The sequence below is a fragment of the Eulemur rufifrons genome, chromosome 10 (genome assembly GCF_041146395.1).
Source record: "Eulemur rufifrons isolate Redbay chromosome 10, OSU_ERuf_1, whole genome shotgun sequence".
Classification (NCBI taxonomy): domain Eukaryota; kingdom Metazoa; phylum Chordata; class Mammalia; order Primates; family Lemuridae; genus Eulemur; species Eulemur rufifrons.
In genome coordinates, this window is record NC_090992.1 from 14,474,836 (window position 1) to 14,495,283 (window position 20,448).

The 20,448-nt window shown below is 37.7% G+C and overlaps 1 protein-coding gene across 9 annotated transcripts in view; it reads left to right on the plus strand.

Moving 5' to 3' along the window:
- The window catches only part of FBXW11 (F-box and WD repeat domain containing 11), a 116,102-nt gene that overhangs the window by 8,783 nt on the left and 86,871 nt on the right, over positions 1-20,448 (plus strand). For 3 of the 9 annotated variants that reach the window (XM_069484198.1, XM_069484202.1, XM_069484201.1), the window contains exon 2: positions 266-426. The exons of the other annotated variants lie outside the window; for them this stretch is intronic. The gene's annotated coding sequence lies outside the window, so the exon portion shown is untranslated. The remainder of the gene's footprint in view (positions 1-265; positions 427-20,448) is intronic. 9 annotated transcript variants of the gene reach the window in all.

Below are 20,448 nucleotides of genomic sequence, written 5' to 3' on the forward strand. Positions count from 1 at the left end.
AATTGCATGCTATTTTTCATGAGTAAATATTAATATTAGGGATGTTTTTGTTATTTGCTATGTAGAATTTCGTATCCTTCTTTCAACACAGAGGTGAAGAATACTGCTACAGACCTTTTATGCCAAATAGCTGACTCAGGGGTTGTAACTTTTTTTCTGTGCCTCAGATCCACCATTCCATTGACCCTTCCTTCCATTTCCTGGTGGCTGTCCTTTGCCGCTGGTGCCATGGTGGGTGTATGGATTGCTTTCTGTCTTTCAACAGTTACCGAAGTGCATGTTTGGGATTTTATTGAAGAAAGCTGGATACAGTAAACGGAAAGAATCTTGGAAGATGCTTGACTGCTGTCTTTTCTCAGACTAGTCTGAAAGGGAATACCCCATTCATTCTGGATTGGTGGATCTGAAGTACAAAATATTTTCCAGGTAAGCGATTACCCTGTATTGTTTTGTTTTGTGGAACTCAACTCGCTGAAAGAAATTTTAAAAAATCCTTTCCTTTATTTCTTTTGTCCATTAATAGGGAAAGGAAGAAAGATTAGATATTTGTGCTTAGTGTCATGTTTGAGTGTAGTTCAGTAGAGGTATATGTGGCTGAATTGCTAGTTAAAAACTTTGTTTCAGTGTAATAAGTGCAGTTATTTTTACTATAGGCCCAAAGAGTTTTTAGTCATAGGGAATATAGTAAACAGGGAAATTTTGTTTGGGGAATAGTTTATAAAATATGTAAAACAAATGGTAATTTTGAGGCATTATCTCACATGATTTATAGTTAATAAATGCCTGGTCAAAATATATTTTGTAATTGCCATATGAAGTGGTGGTCTTTTATTTTTAGGACTCTTGGAGGAGGGTCTTCTTAGGAAGGTTTACTGACTGTAGCAACTGTTTGAGAGCATCTGCTACAGGCACCTTTATATGCACTTTACATGTATTTTTTAACTGGCACGGGACTTCACCTGCATTTTACAGCTAGTGAAATGGAGCTCAGAAGCTTTAAGTGCAAGTTGCTCAGGATCATACAGCTAGTTAAAGGCATAGCCAAACTTTAAACTTGAGTCTATGTATCCCCAGAGCTCTAACTCTTTCCATCTTACTATGTTTGCTGAAGTTTGTACTTCAATTTCTAGATTTTTAAATTACCTGTCTTTAAGAGCAAAGTGTGATTTTTCTACAATGGGTTTCCACTGGAAGAACACATGCTGGATCATTGTTTGGCATGGTATTTTACTCATGTAATCTGGTACTCTGCTTGCTTACTGAAAAATCAGATCTTCAGTCCATCAAGTGAACTTAAACATAATTTAGGGAGTATAAAAAAGGCAGTACATTTAAATGTCAAAACACGCTTGACAGGGAAGTATCATTTGGTCTAGTGAACTCAAACATGTATTTTTTCACTTCCTCCTTCATATTTATGGGTTATTTGAATAGCTCAGTGGCTCATTCTGTAGACTTCCTTTGACCAGTGGTTTGTTTGCCTTACAAGTAAGACATTGTCATGCAACTCTCTTGAAAACATGACTTTTCGGTATTTAATAGCCTCTCCAGATTACCCCACTCCCTTTGATCTTGAACATTTTTTTTTAATCATAGATTGGCACTCTGACTTTGTGATCCTCATTTTAGTTTAATTCATTTACATTTGCTAATATTTCTCCCTTGTGAGCATTTTTCACATTTGTTCTCTGAAGAGCTGTGAAGCTGCTGGTGGTGGTGATAGTACTAGTAGAAATAATAGTTGTTAACACTCTGTATTGAGCATGATTCTAGATACTTTATGTGTATAATAAACTCATTTTATCTTTATACAGATTGAGTGTCCCTTATCCAAAATGCTTGGGACCAGAAGTGTTTTGAATTTCAATTTTTTTTTTTTTTTTTTTTTTTTTTTTTTTGGAATTTTTGCACTGTACTGGTTCAGCATCCCTAATCGAAAAATCTGAAGTCCGAAATGCCCCAGTGAACATTTCCTTTGAGCATCATGGCAGCACTCAAAAAGTTTCAGATTTGGGAGCATTTTGGATTTTGGATTTTCAGATTAGGGATACTTAATCTGTAGTAACCTAGATGAGGTAGGTACCTTTATTTCCACTTTACTTGTAAGGAAACTGAGGGATGGAGTCGTTAAATAACGTGCTCACACATCTTGTAAGAGACAAAGATGAGATATGAACCTAGTCAGTCTGGCTTCAAAGAATATGCTTCTAACCTCTGCTATATTACCTCTAGTTTAGAGTATAATCCAATAATAGAGAGGCAGAAATCTTGAAGACTAAAACTATATATTTTGATTTCAAGAAATCATTGCAAAAGGAAAGGAAACAGGTGTTAAATATTTCTTTCCTTCTTTCTTTTTCTTTTTTTTAGAGATAGGGTCCCTCTCTCAGGCAGACTAGAGTGCGGTGGCACAGTTACAGCTCACAGCAACCTCAAATTCCTGGGCTCAAGCAATCCTCCTGCCTCAGGCTCTCTAGAAGCTGAGACTACAAATGTGCACCACCATGTCCTGCTAATATACTTTTTTTTGGCGGGGGTAGAGATGGAGTCTCACTATGTTGCCCGGGCTGGTCTGGAATTCCTGGCCTCAAGTGATCCTCCTGCCTTGGCCTCCCTAGGTGCTAGGATTATAGGCGCCGGCCGGCCTGAATATTTATTTTTTACCTTCTGAGAAAACAATCTAGCTCAGGCTGTTTCCCAAGATAACTTGCAAGACGTTATTTTGAGGTTATCTTTCAGAATAGTACTGTCTGATAGAACTTTTTGCAATGATTGAAATGCTCAGTATCTACACTATTTAGTGTGGTAGCCACTATTCACATGTGACTATTTTGAAATGTGGTTATGTGACTAAGTAACTGAATTTTTAATCTTTATTTTAATTAAATTTACATCTAAATAGCCACATATGCAATTTTAGAATTTAACATCATCCTAGGTCTGGTCCTTGATTTAGCTCCCTCAGAAATCTGATCAGGGCCGGGCGCGGTGGCTCACGCCTGTAATCCTAGCACTCTGGGAGGCCGAGGTGGGCGGATCGTTTGAGCTCAGGAGTTCGAGACCAGCCTGAGCAAGAGCGAGACCCCATCTCTACTAAAAATAGAAAGAAATGATATGGACAGCTAAATATATATATAAAAAAAAAATTAGCCGGGCATGGTGGTGCATGCCTGTAGTCCCAGCTACTCGGGTACTCGGGAGGCTGAGACAGGAGGATCGCTTGAACTCAGGAGTTTGAGGTTGCTGTGAGCTAGGCTGACGCCACGGCACTCACTCTAGCCTGGGCAACAGAGTGAGACTCTGTCTCAAAAAAAAAAAAAAAAGAAGAAGAAATCTGATCAGATCAGCATGCCCAAAGCATCTCCTTATCCCAGGGTTGGACTAACATTAACCAGCCTTACAAGACTAATGTGTAAAACCAGAATTCTAATTTATTAATTTATAATGATATATGTGTGTTGGCATAATTAGTATGTTCTTTTCTGATAGATTTACTTACTAGATCCTAATTAACATGCTAGTTTAATTTTTTTCAAATTAGAAACAATAGTCAAGGGGACCTGAAGACTCACCCAAATGACTGGAATGTTCTCTCCAGGTAGGCACACTTTACCCACCAGGTCAGATCATAGACGCAACCAAGGAAGTGAGATGTCTGCTGGACTGGGACTGAGACAGCTTCATCCAGCTTACTTTAGGGATAGTGGTTTTTCCCTATGATAAAAGCTCTTCCATTATCTTCTCTGCTTGCTTTTGCTTCCCAAATCCTTTTTTCATTAAGGCATTCCTTTTTAGATAGTTTTTTTGGCTTGAATACACTGTTGACTTAAAGATCCGGGAGGCATTTTGTTTTCCTTAAGTTTCCTTCATCACTACTGTGATCCATTTTGTGTTCATTTTGAACTCTAAAAAGACAGTTGAATTTTTCTTGCTTCCCTATGGCTTCTTTCTACTAAAACACATGTATTAGCTTATTTAACTTGGTCATATATAGTATGTTGTAGAATAGGAACACATTCATAAAAATATATACCTGATGGTACATACTCTTTGCATTACATCATGTTATTAAATAGAGCTTGTTTTAGTTCACTATGTCCTTACTTTGGGACTTGTTCTCCTGTTCCTGAAGTAGAGAGAGTAACATGACCAAATTCGTATTTTAGGAAGTTAATTTGGCAGGTGTGTGCAAGATGGAATGAAAAGACTGAAGGCAAGCAGACCAGTTAGTCTAAGTGAGCAATGATGAAGGTGAAGCAAAGCATTGACAGTGGGGATGATGGAGGTGGGGTGGATTCGAGAGAGATGTAGATGGTAGGATCTACAGAATTTGGGGGTTGCTTATAGTAGTAGGAGAGAGAAAGAATATAGTATGAATTTTAGATTTTTTTGCCATGAGCACCTAGATGGATGTTTGTTTTCTTCTCCAAGATAGGGACTACTAGAAGAAATGCAGATTGGGGAGGAGAAAGAATTAGTTCAGTTTGGGTTATGGTGAATTCAAATTGGCTATGTATGGGTGAATTGTCTAAGAGGAGAAGTATCTGGTAGGAATATTGGCCATTGTAAGAGAGGGTAGAGTTAGGGAGAAATATTTGGGAGTTTTTAGCCCCAATGGTAACTGACTTTACTTAGTATAGTTATATGATTACTCAGAGTATAGATTGAAGAATCTATAATATATATTGGTGTGTGGGAATGCCAACATAAAGGAGTGGCCTACAGCTAAGGTTAGAACCTAAGATCATATGTGATAATGACCAAGAGGTATTGTTATCACTCTCTTCCCCTTGACCTGGGACTTTAGTTACAGCTAGCTAATATTGTACTTATACTCAGTTAGCAAAATAGCCCATTACGTTTGTATTGTGATTTTTCTCTTCCACTGTAATAGTTTGTTTAATTTTAATAGAGGCACAGTTTTTGAAATGTGTTCTTAAAAACTCAGTGTTGTCACTGCACATCTTATGTACATTTACACAAATTCAATTTTATGCATCTGGTGACAAAAACAAGAGAAAAAGAACCTAAACAGTGAGGGATCTGATCAAGTGTGAGATGGGAAGTGGAAATCTGCCCTTCTCTCAGCCTGTCTCATTTCCTGAATGCCTCTTATCTAGCTGTGATGAGTGTGATTATGATATTTTAAAGACACACATTTTTAACATCACAACATGAGGCCTAAATACAAGCCAGCTATTTTATCCACTAGTCAGTTAAAGAAACAGTGAACCGTTCCAGTGCTGGAGTGAAATGAGCTGTGTTGGAATTATTGAGATGCTATGTTGCTCTCTAGTGTGGTATATCCTTAAGGGATTTTTGAGGCATATTTTTGCTATATGCTATTTTCACCTTATATACTCACTTCAGACCCTAATTCCTAGGTGATCTGCAACTCCACTGTAATTAAGTTTTGGTAACGAAAGCAGAGAGACATGAAGAGTTCATTACAGCTACAGTCAGTCAATACTTGACAGTTTTTTGAATAAATTACTAATATATCTATAGAACAAGATTAATAAGGTGTGAGGGGGAGTCTACAGCAAACAAACAAACAAACCAGAGTCTCCTCTTCCCTCTAGTTCTAGTCATGCAGCTACATTCTTGTGTCATCTTCCTGTAGGTATGTGTAGGCTGTACACATTGTTTTGCACCTTGATTTTTTTAATGTAAAATATGACTTGGTCATCTTTTGTATCATTTTCCAAGAGCTCTTGTGTTTTTTGAGATGATTTAAAAGATGCCTGCTGATTTATTGCACAAATATGCCATAATTTGTGTAATCAGTCTGGACTGATGCATATGTAGGTTATTTCCAGTCTTTTGCTGTTACACATAATGCTATAAAGAATAACTCTGTGCATATGTCGTTTCACACATGAAGGAGTATATCTTCAGGACAGATTCCTAGGAGTAGGCATGCTGGATTGTGGCTTTTAAAAGTCTGACAGACATTGCCACATTGCCCTATTGCTCTCCAGTCACGTTGCAACAATTCATAGTCTTACAGGGTTTGTTGGGCAAGAGTATTCTTATTGCCTGATGCTCTCATGGTGTTATATTTAAATTGTTCTTCTCTTTTTTCTCCCCTCCATTAATTTTTTTTTGTTTTTTTGAGAGAGGCTATTGCTCTGTTGCCCAGGCTATAGATGTTATCATAGCTCACTGCAGTCTCAAACTGCTGAGCCCAAACTGTCCTCCTCTCTCAGCCATGCCCAGCTAATTTTTAACTTTTTTTAGAGACAGGATTTTACTACTTTGGTCAGGCTGGTCTCAAACTCCTGGCCTCAAATGATCCTCTCCTCCTCCCGAAGTGCTAGGATTATAGATGTGAGTCACTGCACCCCGCCACTCCCTTAACTTTTTATTATGAAAAATATCATATATACAGAAGAGTTGGGAAAAAACAGTACAACAAACACCCATATACTCTCTCCACCTAGATTCAACAATTGTTAATATTTTGCTGTTTGGATCATTTCTCTGCTACCCACCTCTCCCTTCCTTTCCTCAGTCCCCTTTCCTCCCCCAATATACACCCTTTTTTGTTGTTAAAAATTTGAAAGTAATTTGTGAACATCATGATACTTAATCCCTGAATTTTTCAGCATGTATCTCCTAAGAATAAGGAGATACATGAATAATCTCTCTCTCTTTTTTTCTCTCTCTCTCCTCTCCCTCTCATCCTCCTTCCTCCTCCTCCCCCCTTTGTCTCTCTCCCTCCCTTCCTCTCTGTCTCCTCCCCTTCCCTCTCTCCCCACATGTGCACACACACACAACCATATCTATATATTTTATATATAAAAAAAAATATCCATATATTTTATATATAACCATAATACCATTTTCACATCTAAGAAAACTAAGATAATTCCTTAGTTTTAATATCAGATTTTCAGTTAATTTAAATTAACTGAAATTAAATTATAATCAGTTTATAATATCAGATTTTCAGTTAATTTAAATTTTCCTAACTGTCCCAAGAATGTCTTTTATAGCACCTTCCCTCCTTTAAAACAAATAAACCAACAAAGTAGGATCTAGACAAAGTACACCTTTTGCATTTGGTTATGTCTCTTTACTCTCTTTTTTTAAAAAATTTTTGAAATTTATTTATTTTTTCTTAACTCTCTTAATTTAGAACATTCTCTCTATCCTTTTCCCTCCTTTCCTGGCATTAACTTTTTTGAACAGTATAGCTCAGTCAGTTGCTTTGTAGGATATGCAACATTCTGCATTTATTTAAATATTTCCTTATGGTGTCATTTAACTTGTTTCTCTAGCTACTGTACTTCCTGTAAAGTGGAAGTTAATTGAGATGCATCTAGGTTAAATATTTTGACAAGAATGCTTCATCATAAGTGAAGTGTACTTCACATTGAGTCATATTAGGAGGCATTTAATGACAGGTTATTATCCCATTATGAGCTACGCTAAGTTTGATCCCTTGGCCAACATGGTAACAGCCAGATGTTTCCATTTTGAAGGTAAAATTTTCTCCTCTGCTATTAGAGAGGAATTTATGGGACACTATTTTGGCACCTTGTAAATCTGTACCACTACAACCTTTGCCTAGTGATTTCAGCACCCAGATCCTGAAATTGGTTGTTGCGATAGAGGCTGCAAAATTGTAGTTTTCTAATTCTGTCATTCTTTATACATTTATTAGCTATGATAGCATTCACAGAGGCCACCCCCATTTCTCCTTCTTCCTTTATCACCATACTCTCCTGGGCTTTTATTTATTCAGTGTGTTAATCAATTACAGTATTCATTGAGGCTCATATTGTCCCAGATTTGGCTGCTGAGAGCTCCTTCCAGATAGCTCTTGCTTTCTTTTGACATGACCCCATCGTTCTTTGTGTGTTTCTTGGCTTTTTTGGCACAAGATGTCCCAGGCTCATCTTGTACTTCTCTTGGAGATTAGGAATCTGCCATTTCTCCAACAGGCTCTGGTTTTTTTTTTTAGTGGGGAATGATATTTAGAAACAAAAATCATTGCCGTGGGTTGTCATTACTTCTATACCTTTTTGGTGGACAGAGCTAAGAAATAATTTTATAAAGAGCCATTTCTAATTCAAATGTAATATTATGGAGATTTTTTTCTAAACCTGGTTAGCCTTTTGATTTTCAAAATCTGTGGCACCTTTTGGTAAATGACCATGAAATTGAGGCACATAATGTTACATAAATAGGCAGATAAATAGTTTCATAATTCATTACTGAGCATGTACCCCGTTCCAGCTACTGTTTGGTAACACGGGAAGTACAGAATAGAATCAGATGTATATGTTACTTCCAGAAGCTTTCAGTCCTTTACATAAAAAAGTATTATAGCATAATGTGAAAACTGGTAAGTCTGACGAGAGGTAGATGTACAGTGTTGTGGGAGTTAGAGAAGGAAGGAAATTTCATACGGGACATTTTTCAAAGTTATCCTTTGAGGCCTGAGCAGAAATTAGACATAGACATGGATATATTGGGGCGGGGGATCGGGTGCCTTTCATAGCAGAGGTAAACAAGTGAACAATGACTGGCAAACAGTGGTATGTGTTGTGTGTTGGGGAGACAAGTAAGTAGTTCTGTGGATTGTTGCAGTATAGTTTGTGTGGAAGGGACTGAGGTAGATGAATTTGGAAAGGTAGATTATAACCACCAAATCTTGGACTTTACCCTTTAGGTCATAAGTTACAGACTGCTGGTGGATAGGTAGAGCTTCACAGACGTATTTTATTTGATCTGCACAGATAAAGAAAATTGGGACATTTCATATCAAAACACTAATTTCTGGTTTTGCTTGAAAATTGGAGCTCGGTAGTAGTTGCCCTTCTGAGTCAGAGCTTGTATTAATACTTTCCTGTTCACTGTAGCCCCTATAAGGCCATTTTCACTTTATCTAATTGGTCATGTAAATTTTTGAGCTTGTGATCCTTGCATAGGTTGGAGGAGGTGTGTGAGGGTGGTTGAATGGGGTTTGAGGGGAGAGTTGATTATAAAGTTGGGCAAGATCTATGCTTTACAAAGGTCACACTCTGGCTGTCAGTTTAGATGATGCATTAGAGCAGGACAAATTGGAGCAGGGAGACTAATTAGTAGACTGTTGGAATATTCCAGGGAAGAAATGACAAGATAGTAACAGATGGTATGAAGAGGAGGAAATGAGACATTTTAGATGTAGAATGGATGACTGTGTTGATAGATGTGAGTATGTGTATACGTATTGACAAGAATGTAAATCAGACTCTATTACATACAACAGGGAGTCTTATTTCTTTTATTTATTTATTTATTTATTTATTTTTTTATTTCATCTTATTGTTGTGGGGGATACAGAATTGCAGGTTACATACGTTGCCCATGTACCGCCTTTCCCCCCAAGGGGGAGTCTTATTTCTAAAAACCTTTTCATTTTTAAATTGGTTTCTGGAAGTTTACCACTTGTTTTTATAATCTGTTTTGTTAATTTTGGAAGACAGTAGTAATAGTTTCATGCATTATTGTAACTGTAAAATTTATTTTATAATATGCAAATAACATGCTTGGCAAAAAATGTAACTCCAACCTGGCTTTATTTTGGCAAATTGTGTATAAAGTAAATATTTATATTGTGATTCTTCTTTTTCTATCACTTTTCTTATAATTATGCAGCTGAATTTTCAAACAAGTATTAGCAATACTGTATACTTATTTTTAAACAGCTTGCTGCTTGTATTTAATTTTCAGACAGTCTCTACAAGAGGTTAATCAAAAATGTAGTGAATCTACAAGGTCCTGTCCTCTATACTTAAAATTATACCATATTAAGACTGTCTGTACTGTTGATAAGTATTTTGTTGGAAATCTTCCCTGTCTGATTGGAGCATGACTTTATCTAGTCTCATTGCCAGTGCCGTTACTCCAGATATGTAGTGTTACCCCCAGGCCAGATACTCTGAGGGACACAGACGTGAAGAACATGTAAATGAACAGACTAGAAGTCTGATTGACTGACAGAAGCCCTACCTGGCTACTGTGTAATAAGCTTCCAGCTTCAAAGAATGAGCAAAGATCAGTTAAAAGGGCATTTGTGTGTGTGTGTGTGTGTGTGTGTGTGTGTATTTTATTGTGTATAACTTATAGGAAAAAACACACATCTTAAGTGTACAGGTCAGTGAAGTTTTACATGTGTATATGGTGCATTGTGTAACCACTTACCCAGATCAAGTTTTGCTGTATACTTTATGGCACCTTTCTCTAACCATTATATATTTCTTTATAATATTTTCTAGGTATACCTAATATGTATGAATGTGAAAATGGCTGACTAAACTAATCCTTTATTAGACATTTTAATTATTACTAATTTATAATAATTCAAATAAAGCTGGGTTATTCTTTCTTGTAGTTTAATCTTCTCATGCGTCTATGAGTATTGCTTTGGGATAAGTTCTGAGGTGGAATTGTTGGATCAAAGGAGGTGTATATTTTTAGGAGCATGAGTATTTTATATAGCCAAAGGTTTTACCCACTTTGTATTATTTATTTTATTTTATTTTATTTTATTCACTTTATTTTATTTTGTTTTCCGTGATGGGGTCTCATTCTTGCCCACACTGGAATGCAGATAATAATAGTTCACTGCAGTCTTGAACTCCTGGGCTCAAGTGATTCTCCTCTCTAGACCTCCCAAGTAGCTAGGACTGCAGTTGTGCGCCACAAGGCTTGGCTGATTTTTTTTTTTTTTCTTTTTTTTTTTGAGACAGGGTCTCACTTTGTCACCCTGGCTAGAGAGCAGTGGTGTCATCATAGCTCACTGCAGCCTCAAACTCCTGGGCTCAAGCTATCCTTCTGCCTCAGCCTCCTGAGTAGCTGGGACTACAGGTGTGTGTCACTGTGCCCAGCTAATTTTTTTGTATTATTTTGTAGAGATGGGGTCTCATTCTTACTCAGGCTGGTCTTGAACTCCTCACCTCAAGCAATCCTCCCACCATGGCCTCCCAAAGTGCTAGGATTGTAAGTGTGAGCCGCAGCATTGAGCCTCTGGCTGATTTTATTTATTTATTTATTTATTTTTTTTTGAGACAGAGTCTCACTTTGTTGCCCAGGCTAGAGTGAGTGCCGTGGCGTCAGCTTAGCTCACAGCAACCTCAGACTCCTCGGCTTAAGCGATCCTACTGCCTCAGCCTCCCGAGTAGCTGGGACTACAGGCATGCGCCACTATGCCCGGCTAATTTTTCTATATATATTTTTAGTTGTCCATATAATTTCTTTCTATTTTTAGTAGAGACGGGGTCTCGCTCTTGCTCAGGCTGGTCTCAAACTCCTGACCTTGAGCGATCCACCCGCCTCGGCCTCCCAGAGTGCTAGGATTACAGGCGTGAGCCACCGCGCCCGGCCTGATTTTTAAGAAAATTTTTTTTGTAGAGACCGGGTCTGGCTGTGTTGCTCAAGCTGGTCTCAAACTCCTGGCCTCAAGTAATGTTCCCATCTCAGCCTCCCAAAGTGCTGGGCTTATAGGTGTGCATCACCATGCCAGGCCTTCACTTTCTCTTCTTTATGAACATGACGTGACAGACCATATTCTCTGTATGAAACATGTTTTCTACATGTTTATGCCATTTTAGGGTTTCAAATAATTTCTAAAAAAAATCTCAATTTGATTAAAGTTTTAAAAATTTGTTTTTAATTACTAGTGACGTTGGCCATATTTTTCTTATGTTTGTGTCTATTTGTATTTCTTTTGTGAAGAAAGGGAAATGTTTAGATTAGCTATACTTCTGCTCTGCTCACTTAGGTTCATGGGGGAGTGTGGTAGAAGGAAATCACCAGGGTGAGGAACTTCTGTGTTTGTCATAGCTAGGGCATTGTAGCCCTTTTGTGATTGAAATGGCCATTTTTGTTAGAAGGTAGGGACAGAAGTCTTTGCTTCACTCTGCATACTCTCCATGGCAAGCATAAATTGGGTCCCTGTTCTGGGCAGACACTGGCTATAGATTTTCTTTATGAAACACTTTAGGATCAATTTCAGTTGGCCTCCCTAACAGCTTCAAGGACAGGTTTCAAATCCTGCTACTAACTAGCCTTTGCTGCTTTGAGCTAGGAGGTGGGGTTTTGCTGGGAATTCTTTCCACTTGGTAGGTGGGCTTTTCTTTCTTTATATGCAGTGAACCCTGTTTCTAGTCCAGTTTTTTTTTTTTAAATATATATTTTACAGAAATTCCTTGAAATGTCTTATGTTTGTGGAGGGCACCCTAGCCAGGTTTCCAGTGCTAATGTAGATTGTCTGTTATTTTGATATTCTTTTGATGGTTTTGTTTGCACCAGTCAGCAATCCCACCCTTGCCACTTCTGTTTTCATCCTGAGTCTTGTCTATTTTTATTCTTTTTCACCCTAGCTTTCTGTACTTCAGTCACAGTGATTTTTTTCCCTTCATTTTCTTTGTTCCTCCTGTGTACCAGGTTCTGTTTGAGGGTTCTAATAAGCCTTACCCTTTGTTATCATTGTTAGGGAGACTTCACTGTCTCCTCCTTCCTTGTCCAGTTAACCTCTGCTTGTCCTTTAGAGTTGAGCTCAAGCATCAACTCCTCAGGGACTGTGTCTGGGTCCCCTAGGTACCCTTATGATTAAGTTTCCTTGTCATGCTCTAGCAGTACTCAGTTATTTTTTTCCACAGCTATTAACATAATTGTAGTTAAAAAATGTATGGCATAGGCTGGGCGCGGGGGCTCACTCCTGTAACCCTAGAACTCTGGGAGGCCGAGGTGGGAGGATCGCTCGAGGTCAGGAGTTTGATACCAGCTTGAACAAGAGTGAGACCCCAGTCTCTACTAAAAATAGAAAGAAATTATCTGGACAACTAAATTATATTACCTGGGCATGGTGGCGCATGCCTGTAGTCCCAGCTACTCGGGAGGCTGAGGCAGGAGGATCACTTGAGCCCAGGAGTTTGAGGTTGCTGTGAGCTAGGCTGACGCCATAACACTCTAGCCCGGGCAACAGAGCTTCTGTCTCAAAAAAAAAAAAAAATGTATGGCATAATCCCCTGCTAGATAATCATCTCTTACTAGAAAGTAATCTCCATGGGGACAAGGATCATGTCTGTTAACTGATGTTCAGTTCATAGCATATTCATTCCCAGCATCTGTCTTAGTCTGTTTTGTGCTGCTATAACAGAATACCCAAGACTGGGTAATTTATGAAGAACAGAGATTGATTGATTGATTGATTGATTTCTTTCTTTTTTTTTTTTGAGACAAAGTCTCGCTCTGTTGCCCAGGCTAGAGTGCCGAGGTGTCAGCCTAGCTCACAGCAACCTCAAACTCCTGGGCTCAAGTGATCCTCCTGCCTCAGCCTCCCAAGTAGCTGGGACTACAGGCATGCCCCACCATGCCTGGCTAATTTTTTTTTTTTTCCTACTTTTAGTTGCCTGGCTAATTTTTTCCATTTTTAGTAGAGACGAGGTCTCCCTCTTGCTCCTGCTGGTCTTGAACTCCTCAGTTTAAGTGATCCTCCCAGTTTGGCCTTCCAGAGTGCTAGGATTACAGGCATGAGCCACCGTGCTGGTCTCAGAGATTTATTTCTTACAGTTCTGAAGGCAGGGAACTCCAAGTTTGAGGGCCTGGGTCTAGCGAGGACCTGCTTGCTGCTTTATCCCATGTCAGAAGGCACAAGGGCAAGAGCGCTTGTGCACATTGAGAGAGCAAGAGATTGAACTCGCAGCCTCAAATCCTTTTATAATTGGCATTAATCCATTCATGAGAGTAGAGCCCTTGTGATCTAAACACCTCCCATTAAGCCACACTTCCCAACACTGTTGCGTTTGGGATTAAGTTTCCAAAACATGCTTTTTGGGGGACACATTCAAGCAGCGTTTATCACAGTGCTTGCCAAACAGTTGCCCAGTTGAATGAGGGAATAAATTTGGGAGGGCGAATGAGAATTACTATCTTGTATCGGAAGTCTATTTATTTTAAAGTGAATACATTTGCTCCTTAAACTCTTGGTGTTTTTTTTGTTTTAATACCATCTCTTAATCTTAATTGACTTGATTCTGAAAATTAAGCAGTTGGCATCAGAAATTCCTTTCAGGATATCAAAAAGCATTCCCTTTCTCCCTCTCTGCTTCCAAACTAGATTTTAAATTTGTCATTGATTTCTAAATTTGTCCAGATAGTTTTATGTCACTGATACTTCAACTGTCATTTGGAAGGAGTTGTCAGTGGCCTTAACTACGGTCCCTCCCTCAGTCAGACCTACATTCCTTTCTTCCTCCCTCTCTCCCTCTTTCCCTCCCTTCCGCCCCTTCTTTCCTCCATCCTTGTGTATGTATCAATGGTTAATAGGATCACCATTCCTGTGAGTTGTTAGTAAATGTTGCATATGATCTCCTCCTCTTGGAAATTCACTTTATAATTGTTATTGTAATGTTTGCCAACATTTCCCAAACTTTCTGATCCCAGAATTCCTCTCCCCCTATATTTTGGTTCAAAATCTATGAGAGCCAATGGACACACTTTTGGAAATGCTATTTTTCATGATTTTTGTTCATCCCAACTCCTTTTATTCACCAAGAGTTTCTCTGTCATCCTGCCAAAGTATGGAGGGAGGGAACTAGTATTTGCTAAATGCCTGCTGTTTACCAGATTTATATTCACTGTTCCTTTTAACCTTTACTATAACCTTGAAAGGTTGCCTGCTGTTGGAATTTACCAGCTGTTTTCATTATAATTTTTTTCTTATAGTTTGCTTTTTGAATCAGGATCCAGACGTACACATTGTATGTAGTTACATTTCTTTGAATCTATAAAAATTGTCTCTCCCATCTTGTAGTCATTTATTTATCGAAGAAACTGAGTTGGTTATTTGTTCTGTATAGTTTCCCACTTTCTGGGTTTTGCTGATTATATTCTCATTAGGTCTAGATATTCTGTTCTTCTTTGTATTTCTTGTAAATTGTAGCTAGATCTAGAGGCTTGTTGAATTTAGATTCAGGATGTTTCTGCCTCAATTAAAAAAACAGAACAAAAAATAAAACAAAAACCAAAACCTTTGCTCTTTCCCCTTTGTCATGGTGTTTTCTTACTTTTGTAATATTCTCTATTCTTTCTAAGTAAGTGCTTCTTGAAGAAGCAGGACTTCTATGCTGTGCATTTTTCTGAGTTAAAATCTGCACGGTTTATGATGGTAGGTTGTGAAGCAATAACATGGCTGCTGGAGTGTCCACGTGTGGTTGTTACTAATACTTTTGCCAAAGTCAATGATATAACACATTTTATGGCCCTGACAACCAGTATTAGAGTATTAGTCCTATCTTTTTTTTATTTTCAACTTTATTCTTTTTCTCAGTTCAGAACTGTAGTGACTTTTGCTACTGTTAGTATATACTTAAACCTTAGTTTATTCCAAAACAATGATTTGAGTGATTATAGTGACACATACAATGTAGGAAGATTAAAAACAAGTGAGAAAATGAAGACAAAAGGAAAATAAATTAGGACAATAATTTGAAGTCGGGGTAAAGTTATATACAACGCATAGAAAAAGGGTTAGTTAGAGGAGGGGCGCAGATTAGGCTCTACTTTTAATAGTAATACTCAGTTTCTGTAGTAGTCTGTAGGACTTTTGTAATCTTAGATGATAAATATATTCCTTTCTCTAAGGTTATTTCTTTATTTGGCATTTGTGTTTGTTAGCCTCATTGCTACTCGGAATGGAGTGCTTATAAAGATGTGAGTCAGGTTCCTCAGTAATAGGTTTTAGAGCTCTTTGGAAAATCAGGACTCATTTTTCTGTTGTGTTTTCTTTCTGCAGTCTTCTTAGGGTTTTGATGAGTTTATCCTCTTATTATTTCTTTCTTTCTCTAGTATCCATGGTTCTAGCATACATGAGATATTCTTGGAACATTTAGTTTTTAACACTTTGGTTTACCAGTAGAATAAAATGACTTTGGTGGAAACTAAATATAAATTTAAGGATGTTTCATCTGCACAATATTGTATCTTTATGACCCTGGCCATGTCAAGTACCTCTTTTGGGTTTCTCCTGTTTTATTTGTACTAACTTAAGGTTTGTTATGATTTTCCAGTTGAAAGTGGCAGAAAGCCCAACTCAAAACTGGCTTAAGCCAAAATAGGGAGTTAATGATTTGGAAATGCTGGAGGTACATGTGGATTCAGGTTTCTTCTTCAAACTCCTAGTGTTCCTCATGGAATCCAGGCTCTCCCTTGGGATAGGTAGCATGGTGGCCTTAGCAGCTCTAGTTCTCATCTTCTCATTGTCAAGTTCAGTGGAGAAAAGATTTCATTTCTTGTGGCTTCCATGGAAGTCCTAGGATTCAATGTATGTGACCCATCATTGAATCAATCATTGTGATTAGTAGTCGACGTGACCAAAAAATAAGTGTCTCCTGTCAGCCCCTTAAAAATTTAACATTATATTCTTCTCTAGCTTCCTACTCAAGGTTTTGCTCTACATGTGAACTTTTCTACAGGCACTATAAGGACCTGAAAATAATAAGTTGAAAATTCATAAACTATCTTACTGATAACTTGTAAATTGTTTTTTTTATAAATTATTTTGAAAATAAAACACCCACTTAAGATAAGTAAGTACAGTTTTTATAAGAAAGTTTATTAAAGTATTTTCCTGTAGCTTATGGACAAGTTTTTGGTTTTCTTATTTTATTAATTTCAAAGTAAGACTAATGTCTCCCTGTCAACCTTTCTTCCTCACCTCCCAAAGTTGGTAGCTGTTTCTGTTGTTTCTCTATAGACTTTTAAACTCATCAGTTAAAAGAAGGGTGCATTACAGATTGTCTTTTCTGTCAAATGAAGTTGGAAATGTCCCCATAAGATTTGTTTTCTGATCTTAATTCTGTATTCTTTCAGAATTAATGATAATTTTTATGTTGGTGGTATATATCTATATTCTGTGATTTGTGGATGATTGCTTATAGCTAAGTCATTCATAAAGTTATTAAAATAATGGAGTTGAACTGGATTTTTGACAAAGAAATTGATAAGCAGTCTAGTATCTCAAATTTGTATTGGGCCTTTTCATCATGACTTCATTACTTCCTTTGTGAAAAATTCCAGAGTGTTACATTCTACCCATATTTACATGTACACATGCAAAAAGCATCTGTAAACCTATAAATTGACTTTTTATTGTAGTATCTATTGTTAAGACCAAGTGCTTTCAAGGGGGTACCTACTAATTGCACAGTGTGGGAGATTTAGAGGACCTGGGCTAGGAAAATATTTTAAGAACATGAACAGATGGTCTATAAAATGTATAAGGTCCCTTTCAATTGCAGAATTCAGTAAAATTCCTGGTTCCAGTGGTGAGAACTTCCCATACCCAGTTGCCTGCAGGAAATGGATATAATGAAGGAAATCAAAGACATCCTTGCTGTGCTGCAAGCAGCAGGAATCCCTTACTAAGGCTATGCTAGCCCCTGACCAATAGACAGATTCATTTGTTCTTACAGCACATATTTTATTCTTATTTGAAACCAAAGTCAGCTTAGGATAGGTGAACAATGGGCCGTATGAAAAAGAGGAGCAAGTGTAAAGTTTACTCTAACATTAAGGGGTGATTAATGTCCCTTTATATCTATTAGCTTTTTTTTTTTTTTTTTTTTTTAAGAGACAGAGTCTTGCTCTGTTGCCTGGGCTAGAGTGCCATGGCGTCAGCCTAGTTCACAGCAACCTCAAACTCCTGGGCTCAAGCGATCCTCCTGCCTCAGCCTCCCGAGCAGCTGGGACTACAGGCATGTGCCACCATGCCAGGCTAATTTTTTTTCTATATATTTTTAGTTGTCCAACTAATTTCTTTCTATGTTTAGTAGAGATGGGGGGGTCTCACTCTTGCTCAGGCTGGTCTCGAACTCCTGACCTTGAGTGATCCACCCACCTCAGCCTCCCAGAGTGCTAGGATTACAGGCGTGAGCCACTGCGCCCAGCCTATATCAATTAGCTTTGACAACCCATTTTTCACGCTCTTTCTAGCTAAAGGAGCAAAATTTTGATTACCATTGTTTTCTAAGTCTGTATGTGTATAAAATTGAGACTCTACTAACTTGGAATATGTGTTTATTTAGGATAGGGACAGGTTAGGTCTCTGAAAATAAATATTATATGTAGTTAAGAAATGAACAGTGTTTAGAAAATAGTAGAATTGGCCGGGCGCGGTGGCTCACGCCTGTAATCCTAGCACTCTGGGAGGCCGAGGCGGGAGGATCACTTAAGCTGAGGAGTTCAAGACCGGCATGAGCAAGAGCGAGACCCCGTCTCTACTAAAAATAGAAAGAAATGATTTGGACAGCTAAAAAAAATATATAGAGAAAAAGTTAACCGGGCATGGTGGTGCATACCTGTAGTCCTAGCTACTCGGGAGACTGAGGCAGTAGGATCGCTTGAGCCCAGGAGTTAGAGGTTGCTGTGAGCTAGGCAGACGCCACGGCACTCTAGCCCAGGCAACAGAGTGAGAGTTTGTCTCCAAAAAAAAAAATAAAATAAATAAATAAATAAAAGAAATAGAAAATAGTAGAGTGCTTGTTTAAATGGTGTAAGATTTGAATTTAAAAGGTTTTTTTTTTTTTTTAATCAGGATCAACTATCATTCTACAGGTACTTACTCAGAGCTTGCAAGGAGACAAGGGAGCATGTTAGATGGTGCAAGCTTTTAAAATCTTTGGAAGTGATAAATTACAAAAGATTTTAAAAATACCACTAGGTATCTTAATACTCTTGAAGGCAGTGAAACTGCATGTATTGAACATGTTTTAAACTTTAGGAATTTAGCCTTCTTTCTCCCTTTAGCGAACCAGGAAATAGTATAGCTTTATTTGCAGAAATAATTTTTAATACCTGTATATTTGGTTTTGAGAATTCTTGTCTATTGAAACATTCAATATACTGGCATGTTTAGTAAACTTTTTTGAATGCATAGGCAGTTTAAAATGAAAAAGTAAAAATAGAAATATGATGTAGTCTGGCTATAATTGAGTTAAACCTTTGTTGAGAGTAGATACAATAATATTCCTAAAGTCATCTTCCTGAAACTGATACCTCTTCTGAGAAAAAATGAGAATGTTCATTATATCAGGAGAAAAAAGTTTTCACTTTCCTGTGTTCTAATGTTCTTTTTTTTTTTTTCTGTCTAAGCCATTATATATAAGGGACTAATGTTCTTTCTAAAACATGGTAAACTTTGCACTCTCTTACATGAACGTAGGGTAAACATTTTTGGCCTGGTATATTGGAGGGCAGTCAGGATCTTTGTCACTCACTTCCAGAAATTCTCTGATTAAACATTTGTGACTTGTGAGGGGAGGTAGAAGGACTAGGAAGGGATACAACCAGCACTTGTGTCTGAGATGGTAAAGAAGGGAAAGTTGGATTAACTAACTCAGGGTGGGGACAGGGGCACCGGTATAGACAATGAGAGCAGATGTCTCTCAGTTCCTCGGCAATGTCTAAAAAACAAGGTAGGTTTTTAGTTTTATCAACTGAAATCCTGTCAGTTGTCATGCAGTATGGAGCACGGATTGTCACATCTTTAGAAATGGTAGCCTTATAAGACAGGACAGCCTTAGGAGTTTTCTAACTGGATACCCTCAGTTAGGTATTTAGAAGCCACAACATTGAAATGAGTTTAGGATAGTGTCTTTGTTAACTCAGAGTGTAGCCAAACTCTGATAGCTGTCTTAACCTCATCTGCTTCCCGCCTTTACTGAAGGGCAATGGCCCACAATCAGGGGTAAGTTGCTATGACCAGATTTCCCAAGCAACTGTGGAAATGCCAGTATTCTGTTTTGAGGAGGCCTGGAGGGGAGAGGATTGAGAAGCTTGAGGTGTATATTGTATATTGGCTGCATCTGAAAAAATATAGTAGACAAAAAGAATAAAATAAAAATTACCTGTATTTAATTCTGGATTTTTAGATGTATTTTATATTTATTAAATAAAAATGGGATCATAATGTAAGTCCTGATTTGTTACCTTTATTCACTTAATGTTTCTTGAACTCTTTCAGTGTATTGTAACTTTCTTTCCACATATTAAACTTTCTTCTTTGTCTATAAATATACTTCTACAACATGATTTCTATTTGGTGGAGACATAATATTTTGTCTTATGGGTAATCCCTAATTTATTGAACCAGTCCGTTTGTTGACATTTCTCCTTTGCTATTATGAACAGTGATGTAATGGACATCTTCTTAGCTATATTTTTGAACATTTATTTTTTTTTCTTGGTACAATGGCTTACACATGCAATTGCTGAGTCAAGTGTGCATGTTTTTTAAGTCTTGACTGTATTGCAAAGTTGCACACCAGAGATTGTACCATTTACACTCCCATCAGTGGCATAGATGAGTGACAAGTAGATAAAAGTTGAAAATAAATCAGGGGAACTTGCTGCTTTAGTTTAGTGTCAAGCAAAGGAAGTGACAGGCAGTATAAA